At 34.1% G+C, this 17026-nt stretch overlaps 1 pseudogene; it reads left to right on the top strand.

Annotated features, from left to right (window-relative positions):
- The first annotated feature begins 9587 nt into the window (after nucleotides 1–9587).
- LOC113765968 lies at nucleotides 9588–11971 on the top strand (annotated as a pseudogene).
- Nucleotides 11972–17026: the final 5055 nt, after the last annotated feature.

The raw sequence follows: 17026 nt of genomic DNA, 5'->3' as shown, positions 1-17026 counted from the left end.
AACTATGGTATCAACACTCTGTGAGCTTCGATTAGAAGGGCTGCTTCACACGGAGTCCCTGGCACACCAGCTTCAATACTTTACTACCCTCACTTCACTATGTCTGGCTGACTTTGGAGGATTAGAAGTGCTACCGGATTGGATTGGAAACCTTGTGTCCCTTGAAGACCTAGAGCTATCGAATTGCAAAAAGCTTCAATCTTTACCATCCAAGGCCGCCATGAGACGCCTCACCAAGTTAACTCGTGTTGAAGTTTATCGGTGTCCTCTATTAAGACAACGATACACTCCCCAAAGTTCACACTCATATATATGTATATAAATTTGGAGGAGTAGATTTCAAGTTATTTTGTAAGATTGTCCTATCTAAAGTTCACACTCATATATATGTATATAAATTTTTTGTATCTGCATCTCATTGACATATATTTTCCTCTTCAGTCTCTTATACTCTTTTTCTCTATCTCTTTTCCCCAAAGTTATTCTCCATAATTAATTCTCTTCTTTTGGGCAGACCTTGGTTTCTCTTCAAAGATTAGTTTTAACAAAGCCTGGTTTTGAGCAAATTGGAAGGGACCAAATTTCTGGATTTTTTCTGCATCTCACCACAGAACGATTTTGAACATCTTAAAAACTCAACTTGTTACCTTCTATTTGGCCAAGGACGAAATTATTAGCAACGGTGCATACACAATTAGCCTCTTTGTTTGAATGTGTTGGAAAGTGTTTCATTTGATGTGCAATGCGAGGTGTACATGGACGCATTCTTCATTTTTCTGTCACTGATATTGCCAGTCTAAATAGACAACATTAAAGCTAATCAAGAAACAGTTGTGAAGAAAATTTACTATTCTTTGGGACTCTATGCTCTTATTGCCATAAAATTATATCAGTCTCATTGAAGCTCAAATATGTTTATTGAGGAACTAGAGTGCTGCAAGTCTTCACCCCTTACAATTGTTGATGCATGCTTCATAAGAATGACAATAATATGGGATGTTTGTTTATCATCTTCCACAAGTTCGTACATCACAATTACCTTACTTTTTTGTTCTGTGAGCTGAATTACTGTATTGTTACCTTGTAGACAAGCGGTGACAGCGAACAAGAAGCCAATAATGGTGCTCTAACATTAGTTTCATGTTGTTTCCCATCATTGCTGAAGAAGGAGAAACCAGGAGGTATGATGGTTCTCAAACATCTGCTTCTCTCCCCAAGAACTCTTTTTAACCTCCACTCAATTTATTAAAAATATAAGGGAATTGGTGCAAGTTTTTATCAAAGTATGCTTGTGTGAAAACAGGGTGTTTTCTTGCACTTTCATGTATTTTTGAATGTTTGTCCTATGCTATATAGCTTGGTTTTTAATCCTTAAGATTGTACATTTACTAGGTGTTTAACATGTCATTTGATTGTGAAAGAAGCTGGATTTTTCCATTTTATTTTACTGGTTACTAGACCATACCTTTTATTTGCATTCCTTAGCTGTCATAACCATGGTTCAAAAACTCGGCCGAGACCGAGATGACTCGGCCGAGTCGTCATCGTCTCGGCCTTCGTCGATACGATATCGTGACGAAACGATACCGAAATACTCAACTCGCCGAAACGTCACCGTGAAGGGTTGAAACGGCCGAGTCACACCGAATCACTTCGAGTCATCCCGAATCAATTCGAATTTTTATTATTTTTACTAATTTTTTAAATTATTTTTGTTTATCATATTTTTTATAATTTTTAAAATATTAAATATTTCAAAAATTCGCGTCTCGCCGAGACCGCGATTGATATGTTGAGACCGATGTGGAACAGTCCAGGCCGCGATCGTGACTTTGAACCATGGTCATAACTAAATTCATACTAAAATGTAACATTATGATGGTATTTTCCAGAGTCAAAAAGCAGACCTCATGTTGTTGGATAAAGACACCACCTTTGCTGTTGCATTTCTTACAAGATTGCCAGGGGGCAGAAGTTATTTTCACTGACTAGACAAGTTTGAAGATGAAGCTAGTAATCAATGATGAGAATTTTGCAGATTAGAGAGCGCTAGCTTTGATGGAGGCTTCACCAATAGGTGGTTCTCCCCAAGTTTCCCAAACATAAGTTTTTACTCATCTCCTGCTCGGGCTGCAGAAAGTAAGGTAATAATTTAGCTTGTTCATCTTTAAGGCAGTTTTGATAGTTTATTATCTGCATTCTTGATATGTATTTCAAAAATCAATTACCAAAACTTTTTCCCCCCTTTGGTGTAGCATGCTGATTGCTGAACAAATTGGAAGAGACCAAAATTCTGTGTTTTCTCTGCCTCTCTGAACTACTGAAAGATTTGAACATCTTAAATCTCTTTAACTTCAACTTGTTACATTCTATTTGGCCAAGGACGAAATTATTAGCTATGTCCTAGGTATGACCGTAGGAATTAATTTCCTAATTGCCTTAAAAACTAGAAAAACCTAACCTAAATTAATAACACGCTACGAGGGTTATATAAATCAGATTGCATGTTCCCCTAGTATGTGAAAATACTAGCTGTCACTAATATTAACCAATTAAACAATTATGGATTTAATTGATTAATTTGACAGGAGATTAATAAGTCAAATTGCACATCGGCCCCTTGATATCCAATTAACAAAATAATCTCATGGAAATTCAAATAGAAAACATGCAAATATTAACAAATTAAGGAACACATGAAAATTAATTCGATCTCACAGATATTTAGGACTGCGTCGTAGCGTTGCTCCTTGACTAGATGAGAAGATTAGCCACGCCTTATAAGAAAATTTTCACACAATTTAATTAAATTCAAAGACATATATAACTCGCTAATAATCTAGAATGAGACTTTGAGTCTCCGTAGACTCCTTGACAAGAAAACCTGCACACCACAAAACAAGAGAAGGAACAATTTCCTATTCTAAAAACAGAGGACTGCCTATGTTCCACTCCGTAGCCTCTTATATATAAGCCAACTAGTCTAATAGCTCCCTCTTATTTTATTGGAGCACTAGTTTCATAGGAGAAAACTAGTCTTGTAGGAGCAAATGGAAAAGTGATCTCATGATCAAAAGCCAACCATAGCTAATCAATAATATCTCCCAAAAGATGTACCAAATGTCTAAAGCAATCCATTACCTATCCTACGTGGTCCCCGCTAGATAATGAAAGAAAACAACATCCCAATAAATTCCAGCACAATCATCAATTCCACTGCAATCATCAAAATGGATGAGTCCACTACAATCATCAATTCCAGCACAATTACACCCGTGGAGCCTGGCTTGTATTTTTTTAAAAAAACTTTCCACGTGTGGAGTATTTGTTGCAAAAAGATCTCCCTTTTCTGCTCCACTTCCTAAAATTGAGTTCAGATGCCAAATATAAGTATATGTTAACAATTAAAATAATATTTGGCATGGATAAAGGGAAAATTTAACAATAAAATTGCTAACAATTAACACCCTATCATTTACCCCTTTAACGTTTGGTGTCACTATCAATTTCCTCCTTAACATTATCTTTTAGTCACTTTACCCTCAAAACTAACGGTCAAATTTAACGGAGTTTATTAATTAAAGTAAAAAGACATGTTTAACCCTTAAAATGATTATCACATTACTCCCATAAAGTATAATCTCATTATCAATTTATCCCCTAGAGTTATTTTTTTAGGCAATTTATCTTACCATTAAACCAACTTAACAAGTTAAAAAACTTTAGAAGCAAATACCCTCATCTTTGCATAATAAAAATAATAAAAAATTTAGAATGACTTTTTTCCTTTTTAGTATCAAGAAAAAAAGTCAAAGAATTCATTTCTTTCTTCTTGACAGTCTTATTAATATTGAAAAAAATAGAAATATGGAGAGGGGGAGGGGAGAGGGAGAGAGAGAGCTCAATTCTTTTTTTAAAAATTACAAATAAGAAAGAATTGAATACTTTTATTATTTTAAAATTATTTCACGTTTTTGTTTACTACCAAATTCCAATCCTAATCTCGACAACCTTAAAATAATACGATAATGTTATACTTTTCTTTGTTTTCTTTTTTTACAAAATCTAATTTTCTGTCTCCTTCTTTCCCATCTCTTTTTCTTTTTCGAGTATTAATAAGTGTGAAAAAAAGAAATTTGAGATACCCCTTTTATTTTTATGTTTTTTGATCTTTTAAAGTGAAAAAAAAAGGAAGAATAACCATTACAACTTTTTATTTTTAATTATATATAAAAAAGGGTAAATATATTTAAATTTTTTTTACCATAGTAGTTAGATTAACGATTAGGTAAAATGTCTAAAAAATAATGTTAAGAACTAAAGTGATTGTATCACTATAATCTAAACGAATAAAGTGATAATAACAATGTAGTAATGTTATAAAATAAAAGGGTATTTTTGTCCAAAATTTCTTAATGTATTGAGTTGAATTACTTATGGAGGTAAAGTGACTAAAAGATAACGTTAGGGGTAAACTGGTAATAGTAATATAGTTAAGGAGGTAAAGTGATAAAACCCTTTTATATATACTGTACTTACAGTGTATATACTATCACATTTAGATACATGACACATATGTAAAATTTGAATTTCACATTTAAATTTAGATTATGCATCATATATCTAATGATAAAAGTGTATATAATATCGGTGTGTAATAAATCATATATATATATATATATATATATATAATAAAGTCGTATTCTCATTCTTATTCCTTCATATTTTCTCTTTCCTACGTGGCTTAACGAGACGGCAAGTAGTTTCCTACATGGCTTGCTCCTTTTTTGTCTAGATATATATCATTTCTTATTTCCTATAAGAATTCTTAATATTATATGATTCTTATTTCCTACTGAAAAAAGGAACTGGAAAGTAATGCGATATAAATAAAAGAGACATAAATATCTCTATTAGATATATCTCCAAATTGATGCCAATAATTTGTGTACTGCATAGGGAACCGAAGTAAATAAGAATTGTTATCACTACAAGAAGTAAAAAAGTAACTAATTTCAAAAGGAACCATTAATAATAGAAGTCAATATCTGATGTTGGAAATAAGATTCTTAATAAATTTTATTATTAAGTACGTTATCAAGACATAGTGCATAGCACGAAATTTATGGAAAAGAAAAATTTAATTGAATCCAATTAACTATATGTATTTGACCCATACGATCAAATATAAATTCCTATTTGAGCACGGGTTTGTAAATTCCTATAAACCCGTTCGTTGTTAATCAAAACATGCAGGTTATACTCATTGCCAGGTTATAGGATTCACAATACATCTCTGCTCAGATGGTGGGGAGTATTTAATGTGTGGACCCACACCATAGGAGTCCATGCACTTAAAGGACTCGATATAGTTGAGATGGTCTTTCAAGGTAGGTAAAATCTGTCTTGAGAACGCACTTTTATTTCCTATAAGAATTTTTAATATTATAGGATTTTTATTTCCTACCCAAAGTTACGTACTTTAAACAACTTAAATCAAGATAAACCTACTTTTAATGTTCTTATCAATATCTCTTTATATTTTTATCAATTCTTATTTCTTATGCCTACACTACATATAGCCTCTAATATATTGATTTCAAGCATCAAATTCATGATTAGGTATTTTCAATGCAAGCGGTTGGCACATTAAAGTATCGATTTTGGGTTTCCACTCCTCTTGATTATCGGGTACATCTTCTTTCAATACAGATATTTTTTTAAAAAGGCATGTTGATCTTCAATTGTAAAAGTTTAGTAACATATCTTGAATTTTTGTTTTGTTTTTATTTTGTATTTGTTTTTTTATGAACACATAGGATTAGTAATATATCTTGAATTAGTAATAAATTTCTCTTCTATTTCACATATTATATCTCACATAATATTTTTGCCTTTAATTTTGATAAATCATTATCGGATTGGTGGAACCGATAACCAATACCAACCTAAAGCATCTTCTTCCTAGATCCCAATTAGTGTAACAGATGATTCTAATCAACAATATTTCAATACACTTCAATGAATCATTCATCAGAGGGTTCAACAAAAACCACAGAGGAAGAGAATCCTCATAAAAAGATTTGCATGAGAAAGTAGATTTAATATACTATTTTACTTTCTTAAATTATAATCTTTACGTATTGTTATACACAATCTTGAATGCGATAAATCATTTATTTTTTTATACTTAGTTGTCCTGCTTTGCTATCATGCAGTGATAATGGAAAATCAATAAATGCTGATTTGCACAGACAAATCGAGGAGAATGTTCAAACAGAAGAAAAACAAAAACGAGTTTCTGAAGAGTAGAATATTATTTGATACTATTTACTGCACTTTTTATTTATTTTCAAGTTTTTGTATGTTATGGTATTGTCGAATGTTATTTTTTCCATTTTTTGAATTATTATTTACTGAATTAGATGTTCAAATTTATATTATAAGAATACTTTATATTACAATGCGCATATAGTAATATACTTAAGAAAGGTTATAATAAAATATACATTAAGTGTCTGTTTGATAACATTAAAAAGTGCTGAAACTGAATTCATTCAGACATTCAGATGTTTTGGGTGTTTGATAAATAAAAATTTTTCTGCTGAACTTATTAAGTGGTGCTGAATTTGTATGTATTTTTTTCAGCACAAGAATTGTAACTGAATGCTTAATTTGATAAGAATCAAGAGATTTACTTCAACTACTTTATCTTATCTACCAAATCTATCCTTGTTTGTTAATTACATTCAAAATCCTTATTGAATTAAATAACCTAATATTCTCTATCCAAAATCCTTATCTAATTAAACAACCTGACATTCTCTGTCTAATGGCTTTCTATTTCTATTTTCTCCCTATTTAATGATTTTTTTACAATTTTTCCATGCTCCTCACATCTGTCTACTCCTTATTTTTTTCCATCTTTCTACTCTTTATAATTTTGTCATTTTTTTCCTCCCAATTTTTTATATTGCTACCGTACTCACCGATCTCAAATTCATTTTTTCCAAGGTAAGTGACATTGATTATTTGTTGTTTTGCTTCAACATTTTTCCATTGAAGTAATTAAATTTCTATATAATTTGGTGTGAATTTAAAACTTGTTTATTGCAGCTTCCTTTTGCTTATATTTGGACTTTTCTTATCAAACTCTGATTTAAAAATATATTTGCACCGATATTTGGACTTTTCCATAATATATTTCTTCTTTTATATTACTTTGATTTAAAAATAAATATTGTCATTTTCATACCTAACAATTTTAAGCTAATAAAATCATAGGTTCTATTTCCTTTTTGGATTGAAAGATAGAAGGGCAAAATTGTACAATTTAGTTTATTAAGCATTAAGTTATAAATGTTTATCAAACAGTATAAATATGTTCAGCATTAAGATTCAGATATTCATATATCTCTTTCAGTGCTTAATATTCAGCAAATTAATTGTTTCAGTATTTAGAATTCAGAATTCAGATTCAGTTTTATCAAACGGAGCCTAAGTTTGTATTTCATATCGACATTTTTATAAAATTGACTAAATAGTTTATTATTTTTCAAAGATTCCCGTTCAACGAATGGGTACAAAACTAGTTAATTCAATAAATTAAACATTTCAAAACTTGTGATCAATTGGTCCTCAGTCCCTATCCAAGAGTGTGACGCCTTACAAATCCATCGAAATAAGCCCAGTCATGAACAAATCTTCTGTCCCACATCCTGTGCCACTCTCTGTCCCATTTTTTATTATATTGCTATTTCTCCTACATAAATATCATGTTTTAGTTCTTTTTTGTTTCCTAAAGATCCAATAACTATTAATTAAGTAAAAAATAAATACAACACCTTCAAAAAAGTAATATATAATAGAAAATTTAAAAATATAGCAGAAAATTCATAAAAAATCTCATTTTTTATGCATTTTGATATTTTGAGTTTGTTAAATTTTGTGTATTATTCAATTAATAGTTATTGGATCTTTAGGAAACAAAAAAGAACTAAAACGTGATGTTTATGTAGGAGAAATAGCAATATAATAAAAAATGGGACAGAGAGTGGCACAGAATGTAGGACAGAAGATCCATTGCGTTTTCCTACTCCTCATGGGCAAGGAGTCAAAGAATAAGTTAATTGATTGAAATTAAAATAAAGTTCTTTTTCAGAAAACTATATCAATCACTCTATGCAAAATTTTCGCGGGGAAGGTTGAAACCAAAGTTCTAAAAAATGACTCCATGTTTGATTTGTATTCCTTCCAAAAATACACTCCATTTTATTGGTATTAGACTACCAAAGGCAGCCACATTCATTGGCTCAAAATAGAGGAGCCTAATTTAAACTTTCAGTGGAAAATAAAAAAAAACAAACCATTCTTCTCAAACAGATAGAGGAAAAAAAAAACAGCGAACCCTAAAAGTTTTAGCATTTTCAGCTTTGCTATTTTCCTGATGATTACTAGTTATGACACAAAAGAAAAATACAAATTCACTGCAGGTGGACAATTGATTTCTAATCTGGTGGGTAAGAAATATTTAGCTGAAATTTCTGTAGGGGCCAAAACAAGTTCAAATGCTTTGATTCGTCAGCGATTTTTATTTATTTATAACTCTTTTTTTTTTGGGTAAGCACCACATTGTTTTTACACTAGTGTATGGAAAAGTTTGAGTCAATGTCATTGTTAAGAAATAAAATAGTTCCTGCATGTATAAAGTAACAATTGTAAAAATATTTTGGAATAATGGAGGAATGAACTTATAAGGGTCAAAAGCTATTGCTTTAACTAAACATGAACTCTTTTCTTCTTTTTTTTTTTTTTTTGAAAAGACAAAGTTGACAAATATAAACATATCTTCTCAAACCAAATGAATGAACAACCTTTCAATTGTATGCAATAAAAAATATATATTGGTGATTGGTGAATAGCGTATGGTTTAATAGTTATCTATTCTATACAGGATATAATTTAAAAGTAGGAATTTACACATACACTAAACTCAATTCACTAGAAATGTTAAAAGTCTAAAACAAACAATTTGTTTTTCTCAGCCATTGTCAATATAAATTGCAGTCACTTTTAGCATATTCTAAAATGGATTAATAATCAAAATTTTCTTCTCCTTGTTAACCTTCACAAATTAAATTAAATCTTTATAATCATATTATGGAGGAAGAAACAAAGCGGAAAGAACTTGCCCTCAACTTGTCTGTCCCAATAATGCCAACTAATGATGATCATGATATGATATGTGACCAAAATTATTAAATTAAACTGACGAGATTAAAAAAGAATTAACTGATTAATAACACTTTTATGTGGTTTTCTTATACCAGGCAAATATTTAAAACAAGGCTTACCTGCTACTACGATTTAGTCTTTACTAGGCCATACTTTTGTTGTCTGATTCGGACAAAGAGAACTTTTTATTGCTAATTTCAAATTTTTAAGGGCCGCCACCATGGATCAAAGAAAACTTTATCATTGCTCCTATACTACACAGAGTTTACGCTATTTGCTGCTGAATCAATCCTTCCTTCCTTCTCTGAGAACAGAAAACTTTTGGTCCTAATTCCAATTCGAAGCAAGAAAAAATGGCTGATGCTGCTATTAATACAACTATCAATTTTGTGCTGGGGACTGCTGTTTCCCTTGCGGCTGATCGTATCCGTATGATTCTTGGGGTCAAAAAGGAGTTGGAGAGGATAAGCGCGACTGCTGAAACGATCCAAGGTTTCTTGGCTGATGCTGACGGGAAAATGCATAGCCCAGGGGTCCAAGATTGGCTCAAGCAGCTCGAGGGAGAGGTTTTTAAAGCAGAATATGTGCTGGATGAGGTCAATTATGAAAATCTCCGTCAGGAGGTGAAGTATCGTGGTCAAGTCAAGAAGAGGAAGGTATGCTTCTTCTTCTCATTCTCCTGCTTTAGTACAATCGTTTTTCGTTCCAGATTGGCTTCAAAAATCAGGGACATCAACACCAACCTAGACAGGATCAACGGTAAAGCCAACGAGTTGGGATTGGTTGTGAAGTACCAAATTGAAGCCGCACTCCCAGCTGCCGATGGAGCCACCACAAGCCGACAGGCTGACTCTATTCTTGTTCCAAATGTTGTGGGAAGAGCCAGCGATGAATCAAAGATAGTGGACATGATGTTGAGCCCCTCTGATAAAGTTATTTCTGTTGTTCCTATAACAGGCATGGGAGGGTTGGGAAAACAACTCTCGCTAAATCAGTGTACAATAATCCGCAAATTGATGAGCATTTTGGCAAGAAGATTTGGATTTGCCTGGCTAAAGAAATTGAATTAATGGAGCTGTTCAAATTCGTTTTGGAATCATTGACAAGAAAAAAAGTTGAAGTGGATGGTGGGGATGCTATTGTTCAAGAAATTTGAGGAGAAATTGCGAGAAAACGACATCTCCTTGTTCTTGATGATGTGTGGAATCATGAAGAAGGATTGTGGAATGACTTTTTCACCACTTTGGAGGGACTCAATCCAACCAAAGGAAGCTGGTGTCTTGTTACTACTTGTCTGGACCCAGTAGCTGATGCAATGTCTATACATATGAAGATGAATGATGGTCCATATATCTTGGGAAGGCTAGCCGACCATGAGTGTTGGTCTATTCTGAAAGAAAAGGCAATTAGAGGGGAAGGAGTACCAAAGGAATTGGAAGCATTAAAGGAGAAAATTCTTAGAAGATGTGATGGTCTACCACTAGCAGCAAGTTTAATTGAAGGTATGTTACGTAACAAGGGAAAGGAAAAGTGGCTGTCTATTGTGGAGGAGACTCTTGGATGGAGATCAAGGTGAGTATTGATCATTTGTCACCTGTATCAGTTCTGAAATGTTTTGCATGCTGCTCGATCTTCCCCCAGGATACTGAATTGGAACAAGATCTATTAACTGAGCTTTGGATGGCGGAAGGCTTTCTTCAACCAGGCCACCAAAATGGAAGTGTGATGGAGGAAATAGGGAGTGACTATTTGAGAATTTTGCTGCAGGCTTCCTTGTTGGAAAAAGTAGAAGAAGAGGAGAGAACATATTATAAAATGCATGATCTTGTGCATGATTTTGCAAAATCAATCTTGAATCCTAAAAGCAGCAATCAGTACCGCTACCTTGCATTGTACTCATCTGAAGCAAAGGCAAAAAATATCACAGAGAAAATTCCAACCTCACTTCGCACATTATTTCTAGAGAATGGCATATCTGATAACATGTTATCAAAGATGGAGTACTTGCATGTTCTGAAATTGGCTGGACCAGATGTCAATGTGCTGCCAAACTCCATTGGCAGCCTGTTACATTTACGGTTTCTTGATATATCAGATTCTGGTATTGCAACTTTGCCAGAATCTCTTTGCAAGCTTTACAACTTGCAAACACTGAGGATCAATGGTGAAAAACTTCATGAAGGTCTTCCAGAGGGCACAAGCAATTTGATTAGCTTGAGACATCTTCACTATTATCACAGTGATGCAGAACTCCAAATGCCGATCAAACTGGGACGATTGACTAGCTTCAAACATTAGAGTTCTTTAACATAGGAGAAGAGAAGGGTCGTGGTGTTGAAGAGCTTGGAACCTTGAAAGATCTCAAAGGATCGTTGGTGATAAGAAATCTTAAGTTAGTAAAGAGTAAAGAAGGAGCTGCACTAGCAAAATTAATTGAAAAGTCAAATCTGTCTAGGTTGGTATTCGAGTAGGGAAGTGGGGATCGGGAGAGTGATAACGGCGATGGAGCTGTGTTGGAAGGTCTCCAACCTCACTATTATTTACAAATGTCAGAAATTCAAGATTTTATGGGTTACCAATTTCTGCAATGGTTTATGAATTTGTCGAAATTAGTGTCCCTGGAGTTAAAAGGTTGCAACAGATGCAGAGAACTCCCTTCTGGGCTAGGAGAACTACCATTCCTCCTGTTGGGATATCAAGTATTAATCAATATCTCACATCGGAAAGAGATGAGTAGAATGAGGAACATATAAGTGAGAATGATCCATAGACCCAATGCCTTAAGGTTTTGGGTTGGATGTGGTGTCAAACCCATAGTTGTGGTTCCCATTCTAACTCATGGTTAAATTCTCCCCAAGTTTGGCTCTCTCAGAGCCCAATAAGTGGTATCAGAGCCGATGGTTCGGCTGGGCAGTGACTCCAGGATAAAAAGCCAGTGGGAATGGTAAGGCGTGGCTTGGATAAGAGCAGGGAAAAAAAATCATGCAGACCTGCAGTGAGGCAAGGGCATGTGGGCTCTTGAAGCAAGAATCGTACACTCCAGATTGAAGTGGGCTTGATGGAGTGGATGGGCTAAAGAGAGAGGTCCGATGTGGAAGAGATTCACAATTGAGGGGGAGATTGTTGGGATATCAAGTATGAATCAATATCCCACATCGGAAAGAGATGAGTAGAATGAGAAACATATAAGTGGGAATGATCCATAGACCCAATGCCTTAAGGTTTTGGATTGGATGTGGTGTCAAACCCATGATTGTGGTTTCATTCTAGCTCATGGTTAAATTCTCCCCGAGTTTGGCTCTCTCAGAGCCCAACACCTCCAACTTCTTTCTTTGAGTAAATTGGAAAACTTAACATGCATTGGCCTTTCATTCTATGGTATTTTTGATAACCAGGATGGAAGAGGGAGCACTAGCGAATGCAAATTCTTTCCAGCCCTTAAAAGCCTCACTCTAGAAGATATGGTGAATTTGGTTGAGTGGAGGGACCCAGACGAAGTGAGATCGACAACGGATGAAGATGTAGCTGCATTTCCTGTGCTGAAGAGGTTGTCTATCAGTGGTTGCTCCCAACTGACCACTGCTCCAACTCCTAGCCATTTTCCAACTCTTGAGGAGCTCGAAATCAGATTCTATTGCCACTCTTCTCTGGCAGAAAAGGTTTTAAACAATATAACCACTCTCTCGTCACTCAAACTAGATGGAAGTATGTCTTCACGACATAATTCTGAAGCTCATCAACAAATAGAATCTCTCCATTTGGTGAAAAGACCTTTGAATTCAGAAGATGGTAGCCACCAAGGGAGTTCTTTGACTCTAGGAGATGGTTGTGAGCTTCTACCGAGTGAAATGGTTGAGCGACTGTGTCATTTTCCAAGTCTTCAACATCTACAAGTGTCGTATTGCCCCAATGTGACGAGTCTAAGAAGATTAAATTGCGGCACCTGTCTTGAGAGTTTAAAATTGTTTGACTGTGATAATTTGAGGGAGTTGCCGGAAAATCTGTATAAGTTCCAGGCCTTGCGTGATTTGTCTATACGGGTATGCCCCCTAATTGATCTTGGAGAAAATCTGAACGATGGACAGAAAAGCCTCCTCAAGTCTCTCAAGAGTTTGACAATTTCTGATTGTGATGGGTTGACCACTATAGCCAGTGAAATGCTAGAGTCCTGTTCGCCTCTTCAGAGCCTTCAGGTGTATGAATGTCCCAATCTGGTCTCCTTTCCACTTGATTTGCAACAGACGCCTTCTCTCGAGACCTGCATCTTAACCAATTGCCCCGAATTGATCAATGATATGCCCAAAGGATTTGCCTTTCTTACTTGCTTAACGACACTGATGATCGGTCCCTTCTCAGATTACTCCTTGGTTGATTGGTCTGGATTAATATCATCATCAACACTCTGTGAACTTGAGTTAAATGGGATGTCTGATATGGAGTCTCTTCCACATCAGCTCCAATACTTGACTACTCTCACATCACTATCTCTATTCGACTTTGGAAGAATTAAAGCATTACCACATTGGATTGGGAACCTTGCGTCTCTTGAAAGACTAGTATTAGAGAGTTGCGGAGAGCTTCAATATTTGCCCTCCATGGCTGCCATGAGACGCCTCACTAAATTAACATATCTGCGGATTATTGATTGTTCTCTGTTAATCGATAGGTGCAATTTTGAAAGTGGGGACGACTCAGAGTGGTCAAAGATTTCACACATGGAGCTTGATATTGATTAACATTCATCTTTCTAAGTCGTCCTGTAAGATTTTCACCTCTGCTTTGTTCTCTCTAATGTATTCGCTTTTCTTGGTCCCTTCTTTTAATCTCATTAGTTCACTAAATTTGTTCTCAGTGGATATTGATTTCTATATTCCTTTCTGTAAATATTGGTTTCCTTTCAATTTATAAGCTAATTGTTGTCATTAAGAAAGCGTAATTTCACAGATTCAAAGAGATTAAAGCTGTGGACTTGATCTTCTTCTTTGAACCATCAAAAGATTATCAGCATTTTGGAACTCAAAATGATTTTAAGCACTTCCTTTTTTCATTCCTCTGGTTACCAAATGACACCTTTCCTGGCCGATGTACATACTTAATAATTTGATTTGTTGGCCGGTCATAATTGAAGCAGTACTGTAAGGTAACATTCTGATAATTTTTCGCAGTCTGTTTTATGAAGTAGAGTGGCAGGAAATTTCTTTTCCCAAAAATGTTAACACTTTGAAGATGCCTCAACTCTCTGATGATCTCCATTAGGAGCTATGTTGGAGTAAAGCTCCTGCTATGTTGGAGTAAAGCTCCTTAAAAGAGAAACAGATTGTCATCTGAAGCATTTTATTTTTAACGGTTGAAGCTTTTGCATTCTCCCAGACTTGTATTATCCCTTGGAGGACGTTACAACTTTGTGATGATCATTAACCGTCTGAAGCTTGTTAATTTTCACCATTGTACATATAAAGGATAGCATTTTTTGGTCTCACTAGATGGCTTCATGATTAAAATTTGTTGAATGGAATTTCATATGATGTTTGAAGCCTTTGGATTCTGAAAAGCAGATTGACCTTCTAGTTTAATCTTGCCAATAGTGAAAATTGGATCTTCGGATATTTATGCCTGGCTCGTTGAACATTTATTTATTTTGGCTAAAGTACACTTTAACCACCCCTCTAGGATTTTAAAAACTATATATAACCCCTTAAAACTATAAACAGTGGGATTCAACATGTATCTTTCTTTACTAGTCTAACAAAGATACGACTGTTTACATAACTTTTTAAATAGAACCATATAATTATTAGGGTAAATTTCACTTTATCCCCTTATGGTTTAGCGTTTTTTTACATTACCCCCTCTAGTTTCAAAAGCTATACATAACCCCCTTATGGTTTGGATTAAAGTGTCAAAGTGACAGGAACGATCATTCATAACGGAGTCACCTAAAATGTCAAAAATACCCTTATATAAAGTTAAAAATTATTTATTAATAAAGGGGGGTTATGTGTATATTTTGAAAATCATAAGGGGGTTATATGGTAAAGTATTAAACCATAAAGGGGTTATATGGTAAAATATAAAAATCATACGGGGTTAATGTGTCATGTATTTATAAGGGTAATTTTGACATTTTTAGAAATTCTGTTACGAGTGACTATTTTCGTCACTTTGACACTTTAATCCAAACTATGAGAGGGTTATGTATAGCTTTTGAAATAATAGGGGAGTTATGTAAAAAATATTAAATTACAGGGGGGGTAAAATGTAATTTACCCTAATTATTATCACTTGATTTCAAGATACGAGACAAATCATGCTATACATAGTATTAGGCTTTAATGCCTTAAATCTTAACCGTGGACCGTTTATAAGTTTCAAATTTGTAAATTTGTGTCACACTAGCACAGCTTGAAATGGAAATCAAAACCTTAAAGTACATCCTTTTAGTATAGAGGAAAATCAGGTGGGCTAGGGGTAAAGAGTGGCGAGAGATTCATACCCTTTCCGTGCTAGTCTAGCAAAGATATATAACGGTTTACTATTTGTCTTCGTATAAAAGATTTTACCACTTGATTTCAAAAAACAAGACAAAGTCTCATATACAAGTCGTTAAATGTGAGACCTTTTTCTTTTTTGATAGAAAAGATCATTTTATTCAAACAAATTTATACTAATGGTAGAAAATACATCAAACAAACATGACACACACACACACACACACATATATATATATATATTTGAAATCAATAGATATAACAGATCTAAGAAAACAATACAAATAAATATAACATTGATACTCCCATATATCTTCTATTCGGATGAGTCATTGTAGCTCAATATATCAGTGCATGTTTGCTGATAATTAGATCTGTTTAAAACTAATTCAAATCCAAAGAGAAATTTAGATATGATAATAATGGAGAAATTGTATATATGAGAAACTAGATTTTAGATTTACAGAATCTCAAATTTTACAAAGATAAAACCCTAAAAAACTCTTACAATGAAAAATCCAAAAGAAAATAAAACTCTCACTAGAACAATTTGGGAGAGAAAAACTCTCACTAGGAGATCCTAGGAGAGAAGAATTATCTCATTAGAAAATCCTAGGAGAGAATTTATTCATATAAGAAAAACTAAAAACTATAAAAAGTACTTCCTCCCATGGGGAAAGGCCAAATTTGGTCTCTCTTTCATTGAAGAGATGGAAAAAATTTTGATTGAAAGAGTTCTAGAGAGAAGGGAAAGAAAAGAGTTTAGGTGAGACTTTGATGGATTAGATCTTACCCGTGAGATTTTAGTTGTGGACTTCAATTAGTGCTAGCGGCTTATTTCTCGGTTTGCATCTGCAATTGTGCTAAGTCAACCTAAATTAAGGAGTTGATAGTATGTAATGTAAATAATTAGTTCCCACAAGAAATGATTCTACAATCAACTATGACCAGAATTCGTAGCAAGCAATAACAAAATATCGCAACGAGTATGTATCTAGATTTACATGCAACGAAATCCTTGCTCCTGCCAAAGTGTGAAAAAAATGGAATTTAAATTCAATGTGCTTGATTGAATGCAGCGGAAATTCTTGGAACCGGAGCATGGAAAAATTGGCCGGAAATAGAGGAAATCACTTTGCATGGAAAGGCCAATAATAAAAAAGTTCTGTCTTCCATAAAGAAATTCTTGGAACCGGAATGGAGCTTATATCTAAGGCTCCATCCCAAAACTTTTTGCAACTTCAAGTCTTCAATAATTCCACCAGTGACCGTTCTTTATAGAGAAGCTTCATCAATTCTTGGAC

Source organism: Coffea eugenioides, chromosome 1, assembly GCF_003713205.1.
Source record: "Coffea eugenioides isolate CCC68of chromosome 1, Ceug_1.0, whole genome shotgun sequence".
Lineage (NCBI taxonomy): Eukaryota > Viridiplantae > Streptophyta > Magnoliopsida > Gentianales > Rubiaceae > Coffea > Coffea eugenioides.
Note: the sequence above shows the minus strand (reverse complement) of the source record. Positions and strands in the feature narration are given on the sequence as shown.